The sequence below is a fragment of the Lissotriton vulgaris genome, chromosome 1_1 (assembly GCF_964263255.1).
Source record: "Lissotriton vulgaris chromosome 1_1, aLisVul1.2, whole genome shotgun sequence".
Lineage (NCBI taxonomy): Eukaryota > Metazoa > Chordata > Amphibia > Caudata > Salamandridae > Lissotriton > Lissotriton vulgaris.
This window is the reverse complement of record NC_141685.1, coordinates 1,936,668,492-1,936,690,668: the sequence shown is the minus strand read 5'-3', so window position 1 is coordinate 1,936,690,668 and position 22,177 is coordinate 1,936,668,492.

The following is a 22,177-nucleotide window of genomic DNA, read 5'->3' as shown; positions in this document are numbered from 1 at the left end:
CCGATTCAAAAATACTGAATCAGTATAATTTGGTATTTTAGAATCGGTAATTTGCAATTACCTACATCTAGCTCTATATTTCTATGTTAGTGTGTAAAAGTTTGTCAGAATGAATGTGTAGTTCATAAATGAATGAATGAATATGTTACTAGTGTATGGAGAATGTGAAAGTGCAGAACTATAAGGAACTGCTACAGCATAAATCTATAAGGTGTTTATCTATAGTATACTGTAGTATGTCCGAAGCACTTGAATGTATCATATGTACATAAATATGTTACAAGTCTATGTTTCAGTTTGCGCTGCTGGTGAAAGTGCCTGGGTAAATTAGTATGTCTTAGAAGTGGATTTATAAACCCCTTGTGCCTCTTTTAAACAGCTGTTGTGTCACTTTTGTGACACAGCGGTGGTGCAAAAGATGTGTGGTATTAACAATGTGACGCATCTGGAGGGTGTATTAAATTGTAAAGCGCTGCTCCAGAAGAGGGTTTCTTATGCAGAAGGGGGTGCAGCAAGGCCTCCTAAAAGTGACTGAGTGAAATGTATAACATTTTATTCAGTGACTTTTGAGCTTATGCTGCGTCAAAACCTTGCACATGCTTGAAGCAGGTGTAAGGATTGATACAGCATTGTGAGCCAGAATTGCTGGAGCTGTGTTATACTTGCAACCGACGTCAAGCAATAATTCATCCAAAAATTACTTTGAAATGTGGTTTTGTTATTATTTTATAATAAGAATATGAAATATAATCTAAAAAATAAAATAAATATCAATATTTACATAAAAAAATAAGAAATTAGTATAAAACGAAAGACATAATAATTACTACATTTATAAATTATCATTTACAAAACCTATGAAATTCACTGAAAAAACCATAGGTTTCACACACGTTATAGTTAGGAATTAGCATTTAAAAAAACATGCAAATTAATTGAAAAAAACCATAGGTTTCACATGGTATAGTTAGCTGAACATTTCTCTCATACAAAACCTTTGAAATTCCTCCGTTAAAGTTAGCTCAGCTAACTATAACTTGCGCGCCCGCAATGCACTGCTGATGACGTCACATATTACATCACTCATGACATGGTCAGTGACATCACTCATGATATCACTGATGACATCTCAAATGACATCCCTGATGACATCACTGATGACATCATCCTGTGAATGTGTGTCTTTCTGAAAAATATATTTTTTTATATATGTATATCTAAAGGTCGATGGAAGAATAAATGGGTAAATAAGTCTCTAAACTGATGTTTTTTTTGTAAAATTGATTGTATCACTGACTTATTAAGTATATCTTACTGAATAGGTATACTAGCGTGTCTGATGATATATAAAAATATTTATTTAAAAAAAAAACACACATTCACTGGATGATGTCATCAGTGATGTCATTTGAGATGTCATCAGTGAAGTCATGGGTGATGTCAGTGACCATGTCATGAGTGATGTAATATGTGATGTCATCAGCAGTGCATTGCGGGCACGCAAGTTATATTTAGCTGAACTAACTATAACGGGGGAATTTCAATGGTTTTGTATGAGTGAAACATCCAGCTAACTATAACATGTGTGAAACCTATGGTTTTTTCAGTGAATTTCCAAGGTTTTTTAAATGCTAATTCCTAACTATAACGAGGCTAAAACCTATGGTTTTTTCAGTGAATTTGCAAGGTTTTTAAATACTAATTCCTAACTATAAGATGCCTAAAACCTAACACCCACTTCCCTTACAAAGAAATGGAAAGTTTGCATCTCTGCAGCCTCTCTTACTTTTCACCTTATTCATTTTCCGCTCAATAAACACATCATCCACAAATACACACACCTACTCACTGCCTTTCTTGGCTGGGCTTATCAATTATTCTTCTTTAATTCAAATTCAAAGTGCAGGTCCTTTATTCAGCCTTCTTCGTAACTACTACCCATCAATAGCAGTGGGTCATTTGCACACTTCCATCCATTCTTGTGTCCTTACTACCGCACACTATGTGTACCTTATGCACTAACTCAACATCATCTCCTACTCCGACGACACCCAGCTGATCATATCCCTCACCGAAAAACCCCCACACCGCCAAAGCCAACCGCCACAGAGGAATGAAGGTCATTGCCGACTGGATGAAGAACAGCAGACTGAAGCTGAATTCAGACAAGACGGAGGTCCTCATTCACGGACCGACCCCATCAGCCTGGGACGACTCTTGGTGGCCCACATCACTAGGCACAGCCCTGGAACCCACTGACCACACACGCAACCTGGGGGTCATCCTCGACTCCACCCTCTCCATGACCAGGCAATTCAACGCCATCTCTGCATCCTGTTTTAACACCCTCAGAATGCTCCGCAGGATCTTCAAATGGATCCCTGGCGACACGAGAAAAACCGTCACCCAGGCCTTCGTCACCAGCAGGCTCGACTACGGAAACGCCCTCTACTCAGGAACAACAACCAAGCTCCTGAGACGACTACAACAAATCCAGGACGCCTCAGCATGACTGATCCCCAACGTCTCCCGACGCAGCCACATCACACCCCACCTGAGAGGCCTGCACTGGCTCCCCGTCAACAAGTGGATCACCTTCCAACTCCTCATCCATGCACACAAAGCACTACACAACACCCGACCTACATACCTCAACAACCGACTCAGCTTCCACACCCCCACCCGAAGCCTCCGCTCAGCCAACCTCACCCTCGCCACAGTCCCTCGTATCCAGAAAGCCACCGCCGGTGGCAGATCCTTCTCCTACCTCGCTGCCAAGACCTGGAATACTCTCCCTAACAGCCTACGACAGACCCAGGACCTGCTGGCCTTCAGAAGACTTCTCAAGACCTGGCTCTTCAACCAGTAGCGCCCCGCTAGCGCCTTGAGACCCTCACGGGTATGTAGTGTGCTTTAGAAATGTGTGTGATTGATTGATTGATTGATTGATAGCTTGCTTCTTTAGATGTGCTATTCGTTTCTCTTGCTCCCACTGTGGAATCCAACACCCTATCTGTGTAATGAGCTGGAAATCCAAAGATTCTCTTCACTGACAAGGCAGTGGGTAGTTTGTGTGTCTCCAGCCTTTCTTATTTTTCACCTCTTTTATCTTCCACTCAATCAACTCATCATCCACACATACACACAACTACTTGCTGCATACTTTAGCTGTGATTACCAACTATTCTTCTATTTCATATTCCTATTCCAAGTGCAGGCCTTTATCGAACATTTTTATTGTAACAAGTACCCCAGCCGAAGACATTGTAAATTTGCACACTTGCTCCCTTTCTTGGCTGGGGTTATCAATTATTCTTCAATTTCATATTCTGATTCAAACTCAAGGCCCTTTATTGAGCCTTTTTGTTGTAACTACTGTTGCAGGAATTCTGCTCCTACACAGAACTGTGCATAAATACTTTGGACCTCAATGAATTACGGTGTACCAAAACCCACCTTAGTACCCAAACCCTCTACCAGCCTAGCAATCAGTGACTCATTGGTTCTTCGTCCTATAGCAAAAACACCAATGACTAGTCAACCCAGAACATGCAACTTAGATTACCTCAAGTAAGGTAGATAAAAAGAGCACTCTTTTGTTATAGTCTTACACCAGTCCAAAACAAGGAGTAAATAAAGACACGTGCAAGTTTGAAATGTTTATTTCTAACGCCGTAATCTCATGCACAGTACCTTAGATAATACAACTAAACATATTATCAGAAACAAGGTTGTCAGCATTGTTACTATTCCATAAAATACAAACGGAGAAAGCATCTTATATTGCTAACAGGAGACAGGTTTAAAATATACCTACATTTCACCCTCCCTACCTACCAGGTTAGTTTATAACTACAGATGGTCTCATAGGATTACATGGACGGCCCCATACCTCTGGTACTCAGCAGTAGTGGATCACCTTGAGTTCTGCACAAACTGTCAGGATACCAATGTTCTCCAACTGTGTCTAATTATGCCTCCACAATACATTATTAAACGTGCCAGTATCAGACGTGGCCACAGCTGCATATGTGTTATAGGTTGAACGCGCGAGGATCATTCCGAATAACAGACACAGTATCCAAGATAACCTTGATGTTCCATGCTCTAACTATACACACTAAACTAGCGAGGTAGTCTAGAAATGTAGCATAACTAATTATTCTCATGTGAAACAAAATACTCAGCCTTCTCTAAACAATATCAAAATTGCGTGTTGTGTGCAAAGTAGAGCAGGAAAGCAAAAATGGCGTTTAACCTTCTAATGAACCCATCCTAACTTAACACGATGTGAGTGCAAGGCTCAGCCCACGACACCCTCCCTCTATAGATCCATGTGATATAAACGTGGGCGTACTAGGAACGCAGAGTGCAAGCCTGAAAAGCAGGGTCAAGTTTCAAATTTGCATAAAAAATTATTCGCTGTTTGATAGAAAACAGTAACTAAATAATAAAGAATGGGCAGAAAACTCAAAGAGTCTTAATCCAACAGCGTATAAACACAGAATGTAGCAACAGCCTCAAAGAGGAAGTCATTGTTCTCATCTGAAAACATTTCAGCCATCCAATTCAATAGTGAGAATGAACATTTATGTTCCTCAACAATCGGAGCCTCTATCACCATCGGAGGAATCTTCAATGTAACTGTGTGCCAAGAAGTCATGCGCCGCTGCAAAAACATTCCAATGTCCCATTATTCCATGTATCCCTGCTAAGGCCATAATCCCGCCGCCAGAACAGAGCAAGTCATGAACCACTAAGGGGCTCATCAGCTGGTCATAATCCACGTTGGGAGACACCGTACTGCAGAGACACAAATCCAGGGCCCAGTCGAAATCGCAGCTCAAGCAATGGAAGACAGGTTGAACGCATGTGAAAAAGGAAAATCGAAACGATAATCCATAAGCTGCACTCAATGTTGCCAGAAGCAGAGCTCCATAATAACTAAGCATTCAGTTGCGGAGCAGCAACAGCCGGGACATATTGTCGTGTGCTAAAGGATGTGCATCCATATTGAAGTAAACAAATTATTAAAAGCACACCGGCAACCAATGCGAGTATTAAGCAGAATTCATCAAAGATGCTGTAAAACATCGAATGGAAAAATGCAGAGAAGACACAAAATATACTTTGAAAAGAAGCCACAAGACCACTGCTTCTAACTTCAAAAAAGTAAGGTAACCCCGTAGTCAAGGACGCATTAAAGACACTCTGAATTAACTCCCCAAAATACAGAGGCACGTCTGTATTTAATAAATCATACAATTCTGTGCGGGAGTTTGCTACATGAAGGACAAATGTTTCTCTAGCAGATGTAAGAGTGACCTCTTTTTGAGACAATAGCGCTCTTATACGGTTCATTTGGTTGACTCTTCTTTCAAGGTCGGAATCGACGGCCAGATGGAAACATCCAGCTTCCCATGCAGAGGAGTAAACACAACTTTTTTTATAGCAAACCACACGCTAATTACCGTAATCATGTAACCGATGCCTGGTAACATTGCACAACAATCTGCATTATTTCAAATTAAATAACTCACGTTTCCAGTAAACTGAACGTTGGTATGATAGCAGGTGTCGCAGTGCCTTTAAAATCTCACACCAAATTAGGCGCATCTTGATTACAAGAGCCATGCAATTGTATGTGTCTAAAAATTAAGGAGTGATCTGGTGCTATTGTGCAATTTTCGCCATTCACATAGACTTCTTTTCCCTCCCTCGGGCACCTATATGTAAATGATAATAACCAAGCTTCATGCAGATAAGCGCTGCCTAAAGATCCATATCTGCCTCTAGCATAGTATTTCATGCAAACCCCACACTTAAACAGGCTAAAAAGTAACGTTATGATACCGTGGATAAGCCACACAGCTGAATCAGATTTCCAATGAGTGACCACTTGTAACCATTATCATAGCACGCCCTGTGCTCTGATTTGACAGTGAGAGAGTGATCGCACCATAGTTTGTACAGCTAATCATTCTCAGCATATGCTACGAATACGCTTTCACGTTACACGTTGCATCAAAGCTTCCATGTGACGTCATGTACGGCGCCCCGTACGCAAAGACGCAAATGTTTTTAATTGTTTAAAAACATATATTTATGTATTTATTGAACATACTAACAGAACACATTATCTAGGATGATTATGAAATAAAACATTTTTAAGTTCCAATAATCCTATATTACTTTTAAAAGCAATTACACCAATCGCGGTGAAACGTCATGCGTACTCGCATGCTAAGAGCACCGTAATAACAGCGTAACCGTACGCAAAGCCATGAGACTTCAAAAGAAGAGATTTGATTGGTTCATAACACTTCCTATTACAACTGTTGAAACTTCTGTCCCATTTTAATAATTCTACTTTGACTTTCTAAAAAGAAGCATCTCTTCTGAGAATCTTGTCAAATAGAACAAAGTTTACCATAATAACAGCAATGGACTCATCTTCCAGCCATTCTTCAGAGGAATATTTCATTCCTAAACAACCTCCAAAGAAGAGGAAAGAAGCTCTAATTTGGCAGTTTTTTACTTTTCCAGATGTGCAAAAAAAAGGTTAATGCTCCAAAAGTAACCTGTAAAATTTTCCAAACTCTTTCAAGGGGTGATCCATCTCAAAAATACAACTTTAGCACAGCAAATATGGAGCCACACGTGAAGAACTTACACCCCAACAACTTTGCTCGAGCTGCAACACAGAGGTTGAAGGACAACCCACCTGCTACTGCAACAAGCACATCAACTGCTGCACCAGCATTTTCAGCAAACAGTCCACACCCACAAATTCATCCTGATTATGCTCAAGTTAAAATTCTATACATTTATTGCAATAAACTTTTGTGTTATGGGAAACAGTCTACTGACCTGATAAAACGCAGGAAGCAGGAGCATCGCTGTCCTCGACATTACTTTTTTGTTTCATTCTTTGTTCCTGTTGGACACTTCCAAGCCCCCCACAATAGAAAAAAGTGCCCCCGGGATTTGCCCCCCCCCCCGGAGCTAATTAAGAATAAAACAAACTTCTAGTTTTTTTTCCTTTTCCACCGCGTACGAGTACAATACGCGTACAACGCGTTTTTTAATTTTTTTAAAAAGTAAATAAATGTTGCGCCTAAAGATCCACGTGAGACCCCCTGAGCAGGCATAGAGGGTCAACATGTTTCTACTCTATCCCCTTTCCTTATTTTTCAACTTTGTTTTACTGTTTTCTTGTGACACTGTGCTACCGAGGCACAAGATGGCTGCCAAAACTTCCTGGTTTGGAGTGTTGACAGACAGTTGACATCCAATCAGCAAGCAGCTCGTTCTCGTAATTGTACGGATTTCCGTACGCGTGCTATACTTCGTCTCTAGATATCGCTATGATTTTACTTTTGATTTTTTCAGGAACTACTGAACAGATTTACATCATTTATCAAAAAGCACATCTGCAAACCGAACTCTACCTCTCTGCCAAATTTGGTGTAATTCCGTTCAGCTGTTCGGGCTGTAGCCCTGGCTAAAGGTCCTTATGGAAAATTGCATGGGGAAAACACGTTTTGCGACCCCCATTTTTTCTCGGACCCCACTTAATGAATCACCCCCAAACTTTTAGGAAAGGAGTGAAGCAGAGCAGGCCATTTTCTTGGAGAAATTTGCGAAGATTCGTCAACTGGCGTCAAAGTTATTCCAAATAGAAAGTTGTGGATTTCCTATGGAAAGTAGGTCCTAACTTTAACTACCTACTGGCGACCGCCAGTAGGTAATATACACAATGAAAAAATATAGATTACAAGGACATTATATTTAGGAAATAATATTAAAAAACCTTAGAAATTCATTGGAAAAGCCAAAGGTTACAGGGACGTTATAGTGAGGCTCAGATGTCACTTGTACAAAAACCTATGATCGGAGCGTACTCGCGCAAGAATTCTTGAAGCAGCAGCACTATTTTACATGGGAGGATTCTCCCTTTAACCAAAAGGAAAATTGTCATTTGGATTACCCTAATAAAGTCGGACAAAAGAGTTGACCATGTACTGTACTATTGACAGTGGATACTCAATAGATTTGAATTGATTAATGTCAACAACTTATACAATTTCTTTGGGACAGATTCTTTAACCAGAAGTCAAGGAAAGGTAGAAAGAATATATGTGAACATTGACAGCCCTAATGAAGTAGTAGGGTGACACACCCACTTACGATGAAACACGTGTTGGCTAAAAAAAAGTGGCCAGATGGCAAAAAATAAACCACTAAGGAAACAATGATGTTTATGATGATATATTGCACTATCATATGTGTGGCTGTGTGAATTGTGTTTTAACCCTATGATTGTATTTGGGCGAGTGGGATGATTCTTCCACACTCTTGGAGTATCGTGGACCACAACCAGATCTGTTTAGATATTGTGTGGCAGTCTAGTGAGTGCCAAGGTCTTGTGAAGTCACCCGTTCATAACACTAAGTCACAGATTCATAGAGCCACTAACCCACCCACTCACTCACTTATACAGCGACTCACAGAGCCACTCACATCCCATACACATACCCACACAGCCACTCATCCAGTCACTCATTAAGCCATACTACTACTTACACACCAACTTATTCAGCCATACAACCACATACACTCTGTAGGAAAGTGCCTATTTTGACATTGTTAGCCCCCACTTTTTGACTGGTGCACGATGTGATTCCGAACTGTAAGTGCACTGGGTCAGAGCCAATCAGGTTCCAAGTGCCAGATCTCATTCCTAATACTGTGCCACTATTGTCACCCCTTCAGCCATTCCTGTAAGCCCCTAGTAAATGGTGCCCCTGGCTGGTACATGGGGCATGGGTACTGAAGAAAGTTCACTAGGACTGCAACACAAATTGTACCACCCTAGGGACCCCTCACCAAAACCATGCAAACTGTCATTGCAGTCTGCATATCTCAGTTCAGAAAAAAACTGAAAGGTCGACATGGCAGTCAGCCATATGTGCTATGCCTCCATGCACTGCATGAGGTATAGGTAAGTCACCCCTAATGCAGGCCTTACAGCCCTAAGGCAGAGTGCGCTATATCCCATGTGCAGATATGACACTACAATATTACGCCAATTTGTTGATACTGTAAGTGTACAGGAAATCCATAGAGAGTACATGGACTGGATTACAAGTTTCCTAGCCCCATGATAGCTTCACTGTACCCTAAGTTGTTTAGTACCAAGCATATTGTCTTAATAAAGCCTCACTGATACCAGTGTTGGATGTATTGATAAATGCGCACAGGAGACCCTTTAGAGGGCCTCTGAAAACCTACCAAGCACTGGTGTGGTCTCTGACTGGATTTAGCCAGCCTGTCACCACCAGACATGTTTCTGACCTCAAGGGGTGAGGGCCAGTGCTCTCAGAGGCCAGGAACAAAGCCTGCTCTGGGCATAGGTGTTTCACACCTCTCTCAGGACAGGGTGGCCTTCCGAGGCAGGGAGCTTCAAAGATGAAGATATCTTTGAAGTGCAACCCAGGCATCTCCAGATAATGGAGGCTACCAACTTCCCTTTCGTGCTCTACCTCTGAAGAATAGTTAGATGAGGAGGTGTGCCCACATTTAGTCTGCACCACCTCTAAGGTGTGGTAGGTGATGTGGACACCACTTTTGCAAAACCCTCCATCTTGAGATTGTAGGAAAACAGCCTAACAGGGCTAAGGTTGTGCCTCTTCATACTGGAAGTGATCATTTAAAGGGTGTGGACACCCTAAAGGTAGGTTGCCCATTGGCCACTACCCATCTCCCCTTTTAACGCCCCTAAATTTAGTTTTTAGGTGGCATCCCTGGACCTTACAACTTAGATTTGATGGACCCAAGAAGAGCAATGGATGAATAAGAGCTCCTGACCAGAGAACCGAAGACCTGCTGCGGAGAAATGGCGCAGAATCCTGCTGGATGCTTCCAGAACTCAACACTTGTGGTCTGCTGCCTTGTCCTGCACCTGAGTGGCCTCCAAGAACCCCGGAGCACCTCCAGCATTTGACAAATTGCTGGGAACTTCCTGTAGAGTAAGAGGAGCTACTCCCCTGCAGCTTGCAAGCAGCATACCGCGAAGTCCAGTTTACTGATCTGCTGCTCAAGGGTGACTCTTATGCAGCCCCCAAGAAACAAGAAACACATCTAGTCCTCCGATGGGTTAGATCTGTCCGTCCACCCAGGGGGAGGACACCAGGACTTAACAGAGCCATGCTGCACCTCAGCGACTTGGTGAGTTGTCAGAAACAAGAGAAAAAAGGAAAGGACATGAGAAGGATTGATCAAAGAAGTTTTAGATGAGTTCAGGTTGATGATCAGGGACATGACTCAAACACAAGGGAAAAGGGGTCACCCAAGAGATGGAGGAGGAAGCAGACCAGGAGAAGCAAGAAAAACATTCAAGCTCCTGTGGAAATGGAAACAGGCGGCTGCAAATTGAAGAACAAAAGAAGAATACACTCTCTAAGGTAGTAACTTATCAGAAAGAACCTTAAATGACATTGAGTTGGAAGTTCTTGATAAGGGTTTATCATTTTACCCTACAAGTGTTGGTAACACTACTCAAGCCCATCTGACCTTTTTAAATTTAAAAGGAAACTGAAGCCAAAAGAACTCTTTGCTCTGAAACCTACTGGGAAAAGAAAACTGACCTAAAGTTACTGTCAGGTGCCATGCCCAGTATTGTATGTTAAGTTGTTATGCACATTTGTAGAGCACACTATCATCCAGGAGGGTATCCTGGCGCTGAGCAGGTGTGAATCTAACCAAACCTTGGGCCTAGTATGACTACTCGCAAAGCCAGCTTCAGCTTCTTGTAGAGCTCAAGAAGTGAGGAGGAGTCTCAACAGGTTGTATCATGTTTTAGGAGCGATGTAGAATTCTTGACTGCTGGATCTGATTTTACATATGTGAGGGATGTTTACAAGAAATTGTCCATATATTGATTTTGCAGTGAGTAATATTGGTACTTTAAACATTTCACCACCATCACCATCTAATGATGATGTTGATATAGATATAAACAATTGTGGTGTCACACCTGATAAATGTAGTCCTAGTTTAAACTTAAATCCACTTACATACCTACACTCCCACATAACCAGATAAAACCTTTCATGACGGTATGGAATCTCCAAGAATCTAGGTCAGTAAAGTGTTTTTTAAATACAGGATCATCTTGTATTAGTGGAAGGCATTTAAGTCAGTTGAGGAAGACCACAACATCATAATGCGCCATGGAAATAAGGGCGTTAATGTGGGAGTCTTACCCAAACTAATATACTTAGATGGGGTCTTTCGCCAGCATGCAGACACTACATGTTATATGGTTTCATCCGGATCCACCTGCAATCAAGTATGTTTGACATATAATTAATTGCTAATTGATTGGGGGATGGGGGTCTGATTGAACCAGAGGAATTCTATTGTCTATGATGTGATCTTCCTACTTTACCGGTTTTAGACTTTCTCGCATAGGTCCACACAGATATCATCAACCCCCTTGGTAGGACCATTATCTTATTCCGTAGGAGTTTCCTTGAAAGTAATTCAAAATATAGTAATTTTAACCTACTCCCTTTTTTACCTTCTCTACCTTCATTATTGAATAACAACGTTTTCTGGTTTGATGAGAACATCTATTTACAGACACAAGAAACAGCTACAGGCTGCAAGCTAAACACTGGAGTCCATCAGCCTCTCCAATGTTAGAGGTAAACAGGGCAAAACAATTGCCAGCCTTGATCTATGGCCAACAAGGGTACCTAGGCGGGATAGTTTCCACTATCGAGCAGGTTCAATACAAGGCATACAGGATATCATTTCACCTGCCAAGTATCACTTTCAGGGCTCAGCTGTACCTGGAGTTAGGCCTACTGAAGCAAGATCTCCTCTGTAAAGCAGACTTTTTAGAATACTGCCCCAAGGTCATACGCACAAAACCTGCCAGTTAGAAGTTAATAATTAGTTTACGTTTGTACTGGGAGAATAAACAACAACCCATAGCCAAATTACCTAAAGGAAACAATTCAAACTCTAAAAATAGACCATATATAAGATGACCAAACAAAGAGACTGACCCACATATGAGCAATGAATAAATTCTCATTATTATTCCTGGAAACTTACAACACATTTAATGGTCTATATTATTTATATGCAAACACCCATACATTAGTGTGGCAGAAAATAGTGTGAATGAGAGTCATGTTGTTCACAATAAAAAGTACAGAGCAGCGGGGACCTCAGCATTCTACTCTACTTTAAGGTGCAGGCTGTGCTCTTACAAACATAACTCATTCCGCGATCTTCTGTGCTGTTGTTAGACGGTCAGCAGAGAATTATACATTTACATAAAACAGTTTACGCTCTCGAACAGCCTATGAACCTTCAAGGAAGCAGAAAGGCACTGTCTAAACAAAAATGATATAACTGAACTCAGCCAATACCCAACATTTCCATAAACCTTTTTTTAAAAACTTCTTAATGCTACGCCATGTTAGCCCATTCCAGTTTCTTTTCTCTATATTCTTTTGTCCTTTGGTTGATTTCTTTCTATTAATTGTAGAGTATTTATAGCCATTAGTAAGCTTCACTGACTGTTTTTTAATGGTTTTAATTATTAGCAATAAAGTTATTTATTTACCTACAGCTATGAGCCCCTACTTTGCCCCCAGTTATGCCAATTTGGTAATGAGGTGGTTGGAAGAACGGGTGGTCTGGGCTCCATACAATTCCAGATTTTACAAACACGTTGTGGCATGATGGAGATATAATAATAACTTGTTTGTTTTTTGGGAAGGTGAGACATCAATAGCTAATGAATGTATTGATATCCTAAACAAAAACATCTGCAATCTTCACTCTGCTAATACACTGAGTAAGCATAGCATTGAATTTCTGGATATTAGGGTAAAAAGTGTCGATGAAAAGATCACTACAAGCTGTTTTGACAAGGAAACTGCAGGTAACAGTGTCCTTCATGCTGAAAGTGGGCAGCCTTGCAGATTAAAATGGAGCATTCCGATGGGGAACGTTTTCGGCTTAAGAGAAATTTTAGCGATAATGGGGTGTTTTTGAAAGAACAGGGAATAATAATGTATATGGTTTTTGGAAAGAAGTTATCCTATGAAGGTGCTGGAGTGTGATAAACAAAAAAATTTGAAAAGCAGAAGTTAATTGATTCACACAATTATTTCTAATGAAACAACAGATGACAAATTAGGATGATTATTACCTTTAGTAACATTTAGTACTTACTCTTGTACCCTCAATAAGTTAATGAAGAAAACATCAGCACACTGTCTGTTGTGATACTACAATAGGCAAAACTGTTGGTACTAACCTAGTATCATATACGGAAAGAAGTTCTCTCTTAAACACAGACTCGTTTAGAATGAAGTACTGTTTTATACAAAAATGAAGAACCACTGCAGTTATGGTTTCTTTTTTTACCAGCATTAAGTGCAAAGCATGTAGCAATAGCCATAATGTGAAGAAATACATACTGTCTCATTCTTCCAGGGCAATAGCCATTAGACAACATCTTACTTGTAATTCTAAATATTCTGTTTATGTACTAACTGTGTCTTATGCACTAGCGTATGTAGAGGGTACTGTACACACTGTAAAGAAGAGAGTGTTCGAACACATACATGCTATCAAATACAGTAACCCCCCATCCCCGATTGCAAGACATTTTCAAACTCATTACTACAGCAAATCAATTCTGCTAAAATGTTATGTGATGAACAGAGGAAAAATCAAAGTTAGAGGTGGTGACAGGTGCACGAATTGTGGTACCTGGAATTCAAATATATTATTGATCTGGAAACTAAAACACAAAAGGGCCTAAACCAGGATTAAGAATAGAGTATTTTACTTGGAAATTAAGTAGAGATGCTGCACTGGTATTTTCTGTCCTCCACTGAATTCGCTTGTATATATTGATTACCCTACATTGGATGACTCTGAAAATCACTAAGAACAAAATACTTGTACCTCATGAGTCATTTGAATCTGAAAATAAATAATATTGTTCAAGAGATTCTGCAATATCTGTAAAAAAACTGTCTCTAAATTCTTTATAATAGGCAACTTGTGATGCTCCCAGTTGCCTATTATAAGGAAATGACATCAGAACTCAACTATAATAACTCATTACAGTTCAGTTCTGATGTCACACTGCTTGCTGCTAGGTCAAGCAGTGAGCGGGAAAGGCATGTCTGGTCACGGAGTATAATATAAGCTTCTGTTTAAAGAAAAACAAAAACATTGCCTTTCTTCTGCTCTATTTTTCTAGCTTACAGTGAGAAGCAGAAAGGAGATGTTAATGGCAACATGTTTATTTTTTGCAGTGCTTTGGTAATTATAGAAAATGTAGAATCTTTCTGCGTGTTTCTACTCATTCCAAGCTACTTTGCCTTTTAAAAAAAAAAATCAAATACTACTTATGTTACACTGATACTTATATCTTTTGCACACAAAAAACCCCTATAAGCTTTTTTGGTGTGTTTAATGTTATTCTTTTTTTATTCTTCATGTTTGAAAACGTGCTCTGTCTTTCATATAAGAGAAATACGCACAAAGGATTTAAGTGCTTTGTGGGAATGGTGAGGGTGTGACGATGTATGATAAGAAATAAGGTGCCCCCTGCCATTCATTATAAGGATATTACAAGTCACCTCAGAGTTTCACAACCTTATATATAGGAATGCTTTCTTTGGACCCGTTCCCCTATATAATTATGAAACGCCTCAGTAACTTGCAATATCCTTACAATGTACAGAGGGCTTACTTTGTCCCCTATGTAATGGCATCACATAATGAAAAAACAGTTCAGCCAACATCGTTGTTAAAAGGCCTGAATTCAGCCTACCATACGAACTCCCTGCCACCTCACCTTCGCTCTATGACCAACCTGCCGGCCTTTCGCAAAGCGATCAAAACACTTCTATTCTCCCCATCTTAATCTCCTCCAGTCTTCCCTTTCCTCCCCCTCCCTCAGGTTATTGTTATGGTTCAGCGCCGGGACGCCTTGTTGCTGGGGCAGCTGTTCGCGCTTAATAAAACTTAATAACATAACATAACATAACATAACCTTATCCACCCATCGTACAAGACTAGTGCTCTGGAAAGAGATCGGTTCCTTGTCACAATACGACCCACTGTCTTGAAATCCGAACATCTCCTCTATTACTGGAAAAGGATGTCCTGAAAGTATGTCCTGAAATATAGAAAGGGCTTTAACTTTTTTGCCATTGCCTTCTGAACGTCTACACTCCATCGTTGTATTTCTGTTACTCTAGAGTGGCTTTCTTCTCTTTCAGGTACAGCGACCCGAACTGCAACAAGAGCTGTGCGAGAAAAATAAATACAAATAAATGGAAACTTGAGAACAGGCCTGTTCACAAACAGACACATCATATCAGTTGCACACTATTTATGAGGAGGCCGTTGGAGTGTTCATTTTGCACTGGAACTCGCGTGTCAGGTGTTATTTAGCCACACGAGGGAGCCAAATCCACACATTTCGTCCTTTTTAATTATTCAGCCATGACTTACGATGATGTTACGAGATATATAAAGCTCTCAGCTACTCATCGAGTGCCCCGGAGCTGGCTGAGGCTACCTGCAGTTTGAGGGCTATCGTATCCGGTTAATCCTGTTGGAACAGCCATGTTTTTAACAGTTTCTAAAAAATTGAAAGCTTGGCTGTTCCCATCCTTGGATCATTACTTCATTTTGAATGTTACGTCATAAGGTAAATAATAAATATAACAATAAATTATTTTTGAGTTCCCATTCCGTGTTATGGCTCCTTTGACCTTGAAATCAGTCTCAGTGAGGGCTATGAGTTTAGCTTTGATCACTATGGGTCACGGAAATGTAGTCGAATCTCCTATACTTGTCCCTTCATACCTACAAAAATCATTTGCCTATACGGAACCAGACCTAATTTAAAAACATTTGGGGGCAGATTCACAACTTCTAGCGCATCTCTGCTAATCAGCAGGGATGCGCCAGAACAGTTGCGACACGCCAAACCACCTGTGCGCCACCACTGATGCGCCGCATTTACAATGCGGCGCACCGTGGCGCACGGATGAGCAGATGAGTGTTGCATCCCCCAGCGGAAAGGTGGCGCATTGCTGGAGTCGGGTCGCAAGCGCAACGCAGCTCCAGCAAGGCTCGGCGTTCCCCTATGCCTAACATGCTGCGTCAATCCTTATGCCTGCTTCAAGAAGGCGGAGGGTTTTGACGCAGCATGGCCGTAAAAGTGACTGAGTAAAATTTGGGAGATTTCACTCAGGCACTTTTCCAAGGCGTTCCTGCGCCGGAACGGCCACATGTGGCGCAGGGTTTTACAATGTGACGCATCTCCCAGATGGGTCACGTTGTAAATATACCCCACAGCACGGCTCTGGCTTTGCGCCGCTGCATCACAAAAGTGATGCAACGGCAGTGCAAATGTGGCATTCGGGGCTTGTAAATCTGCCCATTCTTTTTTAATAAAAATGAGACTTGCAGAATACTTATTAATGTAAGCTCTTAAAAGTCATACTAAAACGTGCTTTTGTGGTAAATTATGGCAACTTTTCTAGCAAAAGCATTCATATAAATGTAACCAATATACAGCTGTATAAAGACACACTGCTGCCTATCCAGAATTCACAGGTTTACATCTGCTCAAGTGTAAATCTCCTATTGCACCAAGATACAATAATTACTCTTCCCTTTGTACTATTCACCATTTCTGATTGTGAATTTACATTTCACTATAGACTGTCATGACTCCAAGCCCTTGTTGACCTTCCTACAGAAGAATTTACAAGTGGAAAGTTACAACTAGTAACTTTTCACTCGTAGTGGTGATCTACTTATGGGGAATTACAGGGAAAATATTAATGTTACATGTTCTTAAAACATTTTGAACATATTTAATTACAAATATAAGAGTAGAATAATTTAACATATTTATTATTAACCATTGAATAAAATAACATTTCTTTAAAATAATGTTTTATAAATTCTACTTGCATTAACTTTTTTATTTGTATTTATCATGTATTACATTTTGTTGGAAGTCATGAGTCGAATTAATTTAAATTACTTTTAAATGTCTTCACAAAAGTTTACATTTATTTTTAAATTGAGTTTTTATTAAACTTTTAAAATAATAAAATCTTAATTATATAACCTTTTTACTATTAAAAATGTATATATATGCATATGTGCACTCGCATCTTTGTAATAGTTTGTCAATACAATTTTAACCAGAAACAGAAACCTGGAGTGCGGGTTTTCTTCATTTGCTTCAAACAAAGAAAATCCACACATCAGGGAGTCTGTGTCCAGTAAAATGTCTATTGTTGATGCATTTTGGTCTGTTCTGACGCCTTAGTCAATCCATTACAAAGGTGCAAGTGAGTGTGCTCAACATAAATGAGTGACCATGATAAACATGGAAGGCAGACCTCCCATGCTCTAGTCTCTCGTTCACAGCTTACAGGTCTTAAAATGGTATTGTTGAGAAGAGAATAAATATGTATGACTCACAACAGTGTGTGTGAATCACAGATGTCACTTACGGTTAATTTCTTCTTGGTAAATACTCTTCAAGGCAAGAAATGTTCAGTAGTTGGCAATCCAAATCCAAAGTGAACTGAATAAATAAAGTTTTTTTTTTTTTTTTATGAAGCCAAGAAAATAACCAATGAAAAGAGCTCTCTTACTAGTCCATTTGGTATAATCCAATGAGAAACGTTGAAGAACATCCAATAGAAAGTACTAGTGTAAAACTTCCTTGTGTAACAGCCAATCAGCACGATTTGTTGAAGAAAATAGCTAAATCCTTGGAAAATGTACTCGTTGCACGTATGGGAACGTGTTTCCGATCGTCACCAGTGTTGAGAAGAGAAATAAACACTCCAGAAAGTAGATTTATGCAGATCCGGTAAGGGAAGCCTTTAATAACATCCTGCCGTCGCAGCATACAGTCTAAAGTGCCGTTTAACCGTACAGCAAACCTATTTAACGAAGACATCCTGATTTGAGCAACAACACACACACGCGACACGCACACGCGACTCAGACCTGCATGCACGCATCAACATTCAAAGAACAACATACAGACACGCGGTACCAACCCACAAACACACCTCACGCGAACACTACACACAGCGATTCCACATTCAAATCACAACACGATGTTTTATTGTTGTGAATGACGCGCGTGCGTTCACGCGCGTCATTCCTAACAATAACCATATACTACAGGTATGAACGGCTTTTCAATCTGACAAAGGAAAAAGGAATATTGTCATTTTTTTATGCAATCAGTTACAATAAATTTCATTCACATACTTAGATTTCTGTGAACCTAAAAGAGAAACCTTTTACTGGATCCCCGCCTTTTCTTATCCCTTTGTCATTCAATTCAAAAGAAGAAGACCGTAACATGAAACTTCAAAGAGTTTGACCGTAATCACATCTGGTGTCTGGAAAAAGGTCCACAAAAATGAGTCATCTGTGAAGCAGATACGGCAGGCTGTGTGAGAAGGGGACGCTCTTCCAGACTTCTGCCTGTCACTAGTACTGGGAGCCAAGCCCTACTAATGTCTCTCCTGGGTGTGGGACCTCATCCAAGGAAACAGAGATCACCTGCTCTGGAGCCTGGAGCACCAGCACCTGCCTGCTTGCCAAGACCTGTGTTCCCTGTGAAGAAGAAGAGAGCATTTGAGGGAGCAAGGTCCAGTGGGGGTCCCTACCCTAAGAACTCCCTATTCGAGGTGTGAGGATTTGGCTGTGCATTTATCGGGCCATAGCATATGTGTATGACTGTTTGCGCTGAGCTGCGTATGTCAGGAAAGAGCCACCGTAGAGTGAGCCATGTGTTGAGTGCTGTGCAGTTCTTGCAATGCCCGTACTGCCACGCTGCAGTGACCCCGTATGCCAGAGGGTGCCACCTCTAAATTTACCAAGTGCCAAAACTTGTGACCGGCTGGGCCCGAGTGTTTTTGCTAGAATAGCCTGCTACTGTATAACCACATACTGCGGCAACCCAGTATGCCAGGATAGGCTGCCGGTATCAACGTTTCCAAATGATTCGGGGCACCTCCTGAAAGATAGGCTGAGGTATGAGCAATGGGTTGGACCCACACGGCGAGTGAAATGCCCTGAATTAGCACTGGGGACTGCCAGAGATGCTGTGAGTGACATTTCATCCTTTGCTGGCTCCAATCGGAAGCTGAGTTAAGTCTCTCCCCATTGAACAAAGTCAACTTACCGTATGTTCGTGAGCTGGGAGCTGTTCAGAAAACTGGGCAACGTCTGACAACATTGCCAAGGAGAGAGACCCTGGTCTTCTGGGTGCTGCCATGTGGGATGCAAGCAGCCCAAATTCTTCAAACTGAGCTGGAGTCATAGTGCGTGTTGAGCTCTTCCATGCTGCAAGAGCGTGTACAACGTGAAATGGGCCAGTTGAGCCCCAGGGCATTTGCTGCAAAAGGTGCTGTGGCACCATAGACACTTCTGAATAAATTTCTAAAGAATCAAAGATAGAATTATTGAGTATGGCCTAATAGTTTGCATTCCCTGGATGCTGCCACCAGTAAATGGGGAATAACTCTGAACACATTACATGAAGGAGGATGGAACAGGGACTTGCCTGGCAACTACTAGAGCCCTTATCTCAAGAGGAATTGTGTTGTTGCTTCTGAATTGTGCATATTGTTGCATGTATAGAGTTAGAAATAAAATACTTATTTTGGTTATATGAATATAATATTTGACTGGACATTAATTACTGTTCATACTGTGTAACCTTTGAGTTATGAGTCATGTTCACTAATCTGTATCTACATCTTCCTGGAGGGAGTCTTGACTGCTCGACCACAGCTACCACTGAGAGTCAAGTGAAGAAGGCGAACTTGGCACAGTTGAGCAGGATGCATTTTAGGTTGGGCCTAGAACATCAGGAGTAAAAGTCCTCAACTACCACGTTTGGGTTCAGTAACCCCATTTAGATTAGTTCCACGTGTCCACCCTAACCTTCCCAAGCAGATTCTTAGTCATATACATATTATTGATAATTTGCTTGGAGAGGGCAGGCTTAGAAGTCAAATATAATAGTAATTTCTTGATTTCAGGCCATAGACTGCTCAGCTATAGATATCTCACAGGCTCGTAGCGCAGTGCTACCCCTTAAGTTACAGGGAACTTGCAGGATAAGAAAGCAGTAATAGTCATAATATCTTCAAGCTTCATCAATATTGACAATTAAATACGTTTTTTAAAAATGCACATATTTTGGTATCAAATACAGAATCTTACTTACAATACATAAGCTCAGTTCCTCAAACAAAAGCTTGCAATTTTCATGAACAAACACAATTTATGCCACCAACCTACCCATATTTTATTTTTAGCTTCTACCTGTTTGGCCCTCAAACATCAGCATGTAATTTTTCATTATGCATTCCCATATACTACTGCTACACATGTAGAGACTTTAATGCTGATTCCTTATAATTAGATACTTGACATATTCCTGAAATGGCAAGGATTCCACCGCTATTTTACCATAAAAATCCACAATAATGCCACAAAGGCTCACACAATATCAAGGATAATTACCATTATGCCAGGGCCACCACTCAGCTGGGGATAGTCAAAATGTTACCAAAAATGCTTCTAATTTATCAGATATTGGGCACTATTGTTCCAGGCGAAGCCAAAATGTTTCATGAGTTCACACATTATGTCAAGGTTTGGCTACTATTATGGCAAGGACGGGCATATGGTCACACAGCAAGATGTCAGGATCCATGCCAGCATCTTCCGGACAGCCATACACGTACACACACAGATATTCTCGCTCACACTTCACTATCCATAAATGTGTACACACAATAAGGCAGACCTCACGCTGATCGACAAGCTCATTCACACACATACACCAGACATTACTAATGTGTATGCATGCACACAGGTGCACAAACTTACAAAAACATTTGCTTCATTCAGCCATTGCCTAGTAAGCCCTTCTCACTAAGACACAGCATTGTGGCTATGATCAAGGCTCATGGCTTCATGGCTTTGCAAAGGTAACAATACCAAACACTGTGTTTCCTCGTTCAGGTGCCATCCAGAATGTGAGTGAAGGGAGCAATGAAACACGGCACCAAGCCTAATAATTTTTGGACACCCAGGCTCTGGGGAGCTGCAACTGTCACTTCTCGGCCAACTAAGCCCTGTGGGTGCCAAGCAGCCACATACTGATAATGAAACCGTAGAAAGCCGAAAAACTGTTGAGGAGCAGAGAATTGGAGGACCTTCAGTGACTTCCTTGGAAGCTCTTTTCTCCTCCTTGTCAGTGGACATAAAGAGGAGTTTCTCCATATCTGAAGCCAATCAGGGGGAGATTCGACTCTTTTGCGAGACGCTAGAAATTGATCTTTTAAATTCCATGACAGAAGTTTTGGAAAACTCAGTTGGAGAAATTAAGGATGAGTTGGCAGTGGCTAAAATATATATTGCCAAGCTTAAGAAAGAGGAGATAATACTACGTGACAGGCTGGAGGTGCTTGAAAATATCTCACGGAGGAACAACTTGCGCCTCCTGAATGTTCCAGAAGGAAGCGAAGGAGAAGATATCAAGTCCCTCATTGCTAGAGGAATCGGTCCAGATTGAAAAATCGGTGGAAGAGCTGAATAATGACATTCAGAGCATCCACATGGACCCTTTTCGAAAACATCCCAACTGACCGAAGCCGAGAAAAATTCTTATACATTTCCTAACGTTTTCCTTGAAAGAAAAGATTCCCAATTGTGCTTTAAAACAAAAGTCCTTGAAACCTAGAGACTTCGCCTATGAGATTCGCTCACACCTGGCCTGAATAACCTTGGACAGACAATGGGAACTGGGCAGGGAAAATGGAGAATTTTAGAAGGCTCGGTGCAGTTGCGCAGTTAAAATTTCCTGCACATCTGAAAGTTATGTACAATAACAAAATTTATAATATTAGAACAGTGCAGGAGGCAGATGAGCTGCTTTAAGTCTTAACAAAGTTACAGCAACACAGTAGATTAGTCATAGCTTAGTCATAGATATCCACATAGGCTTCCTCTTCCCTATCCTTCTCGCCATTCCTTTCTTTGGCTTTTTTAGGGCTAGGTT